The sequence below is a fragment of the Conger conger genome, chromosome 15 (assembly GCF_963514075.1).
Source record: "Conger conger chromosome 15, fConCon1.1, whole genome shotgun sequence".
NCBI classification, from domain to species: Eukaryota; Metazoa; Chordata; class Actinopteri; order Anguilliformes; family Congridae; genus Conger; species Conger conger.
This window is the reverse complement of record NC_083774.1, coordinates 19,702,744-19,708,743: the sequence shown is the minus strand read 5'-3', so window position 1 is coordinate 19,708,743 and position 6,000 is coordinate 19,702,744. Positions and strand designations below refer to the sequence as shown.

Sequence of the window (6,000 nt, the reverse complement as noted above, 5' to 3'; positions counted from 1 at the left end):
TATTGGCAGATGCGGACGCTCTCGTACGGCCTTTTATTCCTGCCGGCGACCGGTCAACACCGCAAAGTCGCACATTAACTCAGGCGGCGCCCTTCTAAACATCGCCGCGCCGCCGTCACGTATTTAAGATGTTTTCTTTTGTTCGGCCTTCGCCGAGGAGGAGTGGGAAAAAGAGGCAGAGGATATATAAAGAGAAGAGCTAAAATTGCTCCGTCTCTAATCATCTGTACAACAATATTTGCTATCAGGCATTCTAAATAGATTATCACTGGTCCATCTGTGTCATTATTGATTTATAAGGCTTTAAGCTGCTTTAGAAAGGGAAGCTTTCCCACAACAGTGCAAGGATTCTTGTAGAAATCAGACGCATAGTAATGCACGAACGCTTCGCTTTCTCCTTACCTCTCTTTAAAAGGCACCTGGAGTTATTCTATCACATAAACACACAAGAGGAGGCTTTGATGGGAAACATCACATACAAATGATCTGTGTTTGAAAGGCCATGTACTATGTATCTGCCAATATGTCCAAACAGCTACTTCACATCTAATTCACTTGCGCATCTAAACCTACAAAATGCAAAACGCAACTAAAACGCCAAATGGATGTATGCTACATGGCAACTCCAAAGACCCACAGACAGTTTTCTCCTCCCAGAGAACAGCCATAGGTTCCGCTTCTAGATACGAAAAATTAACATACAGTAGGATGGGTTCAGGCCCTAGTAACTACAACTAGTACTACGAATGCGCAATTTTGTGTCTTTCTTTTTTACAGCGAGTTTGGGAGGAGGGGAGGAAATGAGAAAAAAAAAACACAAAAACAAGGGACATCATTAACATATGAATACTATATGCAAATTGTTAGGGAAGAGCAGATGTTGGTGCATTTAATTGACCTATATGTGAATTGCATCCAAACCTTTAACTCTGTTAGTACACTGGTGCACAGTAGTTGTGCTTCCAGATACAGATATACAACAACAACACAAACAAAAAAACAGAGCCAGAGAGAGATAGATTGAGAGAGAGGGGGAGAGAGAAGGAGAGGGAGAGGGAGAAAGAGAGACAGGGGAGAGAGTGAAGAGGGAAACAGAGGGATGGAGAGGGAGAGAGAGGGAGAGAGATAGAGAGGGAGATGGAAAGAGAGAGAGAGGGAGAGAGTGAGACGAGGGAGAGGGAGGGAGGGAGGGAGGGAGAGAGGAAGTGTCTGCAGGGAGAGTGGCACTTGACAGGGGTGTTGTCAGGGCTCAGAAGAAGCCCAAACGAGGTCGCTGTCACCGTCATTCCTGTCATCCATGTTCGCCTCATTATCGATGACATCATCATGTGGCTGTGTAAATCGATCACTTAATAGCATCTGGAGAATGTTGCATTGTGCAGCGTGTTTAAAAAAAAAAACTATCTATTCCTCTCTTCCTTCTCCTCCTCCTCCTTTTTCTACCCTTTTCATTCCTTTTCCTCCCGTTCCCTTTCCCCTCTGTATGGTAGAAATGCCATACGTCTTAAGCTGAAATGTTTGCATGAGTGAATCATGAGAGACACAGATGCTATTTCAATCTGGGTGCTTTTATTCCCCCCTTCTTCTTCTGGGGAATGTCATTAAATTGTATTAAATAGCCTTTTGTCCAGAGGGCAAGGACCACCCCATATATGATAATGTATTAATGCCCCCGTGTTCTAGCCACTGAGCTGAAACATTTTAGGTCTGACAGAGGCAGCACAACCATGGAGGACCATTGTGTGTGCACAGCTCGCTAACAACTGTGACACATACTAATAGAAACATACCTAATAAATTACAAGCTTTCAGGCTCTGGCAAGCTGACATTTTCTCTGCGAGCAGGACAATTTTATATTTGCTGCGCAGAAACCAAATTGCATCACATGGAGATGCCAGCGGATTAGCATAAAAATTAACACTTAAATTTCAGCTTATTGTCAACCCCTTTCCTTCTTCTCCTGCCACACAACAATCAATTCCTCTTATAAATCTGATTAGATTTCATGATGCTTATTATTCCAGGCATGTCCCTACACAGCATTCGCAAGCTTGAAGACTATTTGTTTAAATAGAATTAAGAAGCAGATAAATCTATAGGTGTCTCTCTCTCAAGCTCTTTCTCCCTTCCTGCCTCCCTCTCTCCCTCCCTCCTCTCAGTACCATCCTTCATCCGTTTCTCACACTGTAACATCGACAATTGATTACAAACACTAATTAACATACAAGAACGAAACTTGCAGTGTTTTACATTTAGATGATTTATTATTTACATATTTACTCTGAGCACCCTGTGTTTGCCATCCTCTCGTTTGCACTCGTATCAAGATGCAGCACAGTATACAAAAATAGAGGGGGGGAATCTCAATAACACAAACCTTATGATTTTGACACCATTTTGAATGGAAATCAAAAATGCAAAACTATATTTTTAAGTATGTGGCATTGGATAAGAATAGGGAATTAATGATGCAAATCAGGCCGCGTTTTTATTTGCTTTTTATCACATATTACGCTTGTGTGTGTCTCTAGAAGCAGCTATGACTAAACAATAGTGATTCATTCCTAACATCAAATACCACTCTGTGTTTTATCAGTATGTTTGCAATCATCCTGAGGATAAAAGTAAAATCAAAATTCAATGGAGAATTTAATTATATACTGGTTACGGTTTTATCATTTTTCATATCAAATCAAGTAATCTTATAAACGACAAGACAAATATCCTATATTCGTACTGAGTGAATATCCTTGCTTGGGTGTACATTTTATCCCCATACAGGAAATACGTATACTCTCTACAAATGAATCCATTCTTTCTTAATAGTTGCAATATATTGCCGATGGTATTAAGGCTTGCAGGAAATATAAAGGAACTGCAAGAAAATTATTTCATTTTAGAAGGAGGTCTTTGGAAACTCTTTGTGCTACAGCAATTAAATCATCCTTAATATACCACGTTTGCAAACATTGTACGCATAGTAAACCCGCTGCATGCTGTGGTGGGCTTGGGGGATTTCTCAATTTCTCTTTTTTTTTTGTTTAGACAAATGGCATTTCATCCCATCCAGATGTCTTTAAGCACACTTGATCCAGCAATACTCCTCAATCCAAGAAAAAAAAAAAAAATGTATCTAAACATGTATTCATAACCGAATTCCTCCCATGACCTTAAAATTGCCAAACACAGTTATTTCATGCATCCTACGCGAGTCAATTTTAAGGTAAGTTAATGTTAATCAGAAACAAAGGTTAGAGCTGTGGGTGTAATGTGATTAACTTTCGATGGCGTTCTCGCATTCAGAGAGCGTGTTTTTTGGGGCTCTGGGAGGAATGCGAGGCCCTTTTTTTCTCTTTTTTTCACTCGCGCGTCGAGCGTGAGCGTTGCCCACACGCAGGCAGACGATGGAGCGGTGCAGGGGCCGGGTGTTTAATAACTTGGTTAATGGAGCTGGATAGGCAGCCGTCCGCGATCCTCAGTGCAGGAGGAAGGCTAGGGAGGGAGAGAGAGCCAGTGATGTTCTAAGTGGATAACAACAGCCCCTGCTATGCACCAGCAGAGGCACGGAATAATTTAAACCAGCCTAACCCCTATTCTTATGTTAACAGGGTGAAATGAAATGGGCCACCCAGTACTAAAAAACGTGGATCCGTGCTCTAGGAAAATAATCTATCCTCGCCACCCCCAAACCCCAACCCCCCCGCCCCCCTTTCTTTTTTTTCTGATGTAACGTATCACTGTTACTCTACATGTAAGAACCGTCTCAACTTCTATCAATACGTTTACTGCACTTCTGAACGTATTACTTTTCACACACTGTAAGAATAATAAATTGAGTGCTTAACTAAGCTATTTTCTGTCTGCAATGCAGCACAATAGCAGAGGAGAGTTTTGAAAGTCTTTAACTTTAGAGTAAACACTGAGCCCATTGTTGATGCTATAGTATTTTCCCCTGGCCCATTTTGTTTTTTCTTAAAACAAAACATCCTCTTCCAACATCTGAGGAGCACACCTCGCCCCTATTTTATAGGTTAAATCCCACTGTATAGAAAGCAATATCTTATAGCAGAGGTTTATTTTTATGAGTGTGCATAATTAACACAGCATGTCCTATCTTTCAGCCGCCTAAGCCAAGGTCTTTATTTAAACAACTTTATTGTGAAATGTTTGCATTCTTAGCATTGGCGGCCCACACACAGATTATTATTTCATAGCTCTTTAGGACATTCTGAAAAGTTTACACTCTGAGCAGTTATTGTTTTTGATTACAGCACTTTTTGGATGAATCCAACCCCCACACTGACTCTCCATCCACCCCCTACCCACCCCGCCATGAGATCTGCTAAAAACATGTTTACAGAATCCAGTTCAAAACCTGCATCGGGGAAAACTGCAGCTTTTTTTACATATGATTTATAACATCAGGACTAAACAATTTGTGCTAGACCGAGTCAGTCTGTTTAAATTTGGTGCAAGGGCCCCACTTTTGTTCCGCTCGCTTTGTTTTCAGCAACGTGTTACGGAGTCTAAAATAAGTTAAGTGAGATGAAGACAAAATGTTTACATCTCATCACTCTGGCCACAATGGTGCAGCAGCAGCAGCCTGTAAACTCCAATGCTTTATAAATTACATTAGTGTTTTACTGTCCCATTAAACAGAGGACCATTAGGTGACCCTCACTGAAAAGTAGAGCAAAGGTCTATTGGAATCTGTCAGTCTCAACATGTGAGAGTAGCTGTGGGTAGATGTTGAGGATGCTTAGGCACTGGCTTCAAAGTGTCTGGGCACAGCTAAAGCTAAAGCTGGTGTGGACAGTGCACTATTAGAGGTGTGAGTGGATGATGAACCATGCGACTCTTACACGGTTTGAGCGACAGGCTTGACTTGAAATGGAGAGAAGGCAGACTATCTTGTCACACGGAGGAGGTATTTGTTAAAAATGAGAAAATCCTGTTCAGGCCCACACCTGGCATACATTCTGAGCCACAAGTGTCACAGGGTTTTCCCAGTAGGGTAATATTCTATTAGCAAAATCTGGGAAAAGAACTGAGATAAGAGACATTCTCATTGGCACAGTCTCCAACAGAAGAACATCAACTGACTGTAAAACATTTTTAACAGAGGTAAGGGTTTGTAACATAAGGTATTTAAGATTTCTGCAATCTTAAATCTATGCAATCTCTATCTTCAATTATACCTAAGTTTCATTCTCAAAAAATGATCTGGGTTTGAGTTTATTTTCATTCCTGAGGGGGTGATGAATAATACATTTAGTGGAAAATATCATTTTACCTTTAACAAGGAAGTCAAAACCAAAATATGTCTCCATTTGCATTCCCTAATCCTATTTTTCCCCTTATAAAACATGAAGAGATCATTTGGATTAACCTTTTTTTTGACTGGTTAGTTGTAAAATCCCCTTAAATGCTTACTTTCCTGCATAGTTGCATTATGTGGTGTATGAATCAGATGTTCCTAAATTACCAAATGATCCACCGTGCTATTTGAGCAGTGGCCATGTCTCTTTTATAGCAGTGATGTGAGTCTTTGCTTTACAGAAATATCCATCCGCATACAATATGCAAGCAGGAGCTCCTGGCATGAGTTCCTTTCACCGCCCTGTTGAGGGAAGTCTCTGACACCCTTTCCCGTAGCACACCCGTCCAGACCTGAGAAAATCTATTTCGGCTGATAAAGCTGAAAAATAGTATCATTCAGTCTCTCGACACTGCTAACAAGAGAGCACAGTTCGGTGTTGAGCAGATGGGAGTTCTAAAGCCGGGCCTGTCATCTTTTGATTAAGAATAGGAAATGATTTCACTTAAAAAATATCCCCCCCCTCTCACGTTTCTGTACTTTCACACCCCCCCCCCCCCCTGTTCTTTCCATTGCATCCATGTCTGTATAAACTTATTATGGTGGACATTGCAGCTATGCTGTTACCTTAGCAAGCAATTTCCTCACCTGAAAAACTCAGCAGGGTCATGACTGTTTATGT

At 41.1% G+C, this 6,000-nt stretch overlaps 1 protein-coding gene across 1 annotated transcript in view; it reads right to left on the bottom strand.

The window, feature by feature from the left end:
* The window catches only part of znf536 (zinc finger protein 536), a 163,232-nt gene that overhangs the window by 105,149 nt on the left and 52,083 nt on the right, over window positions 1–6,000 (bottom strand). The window lies entirely within an intron of this gene.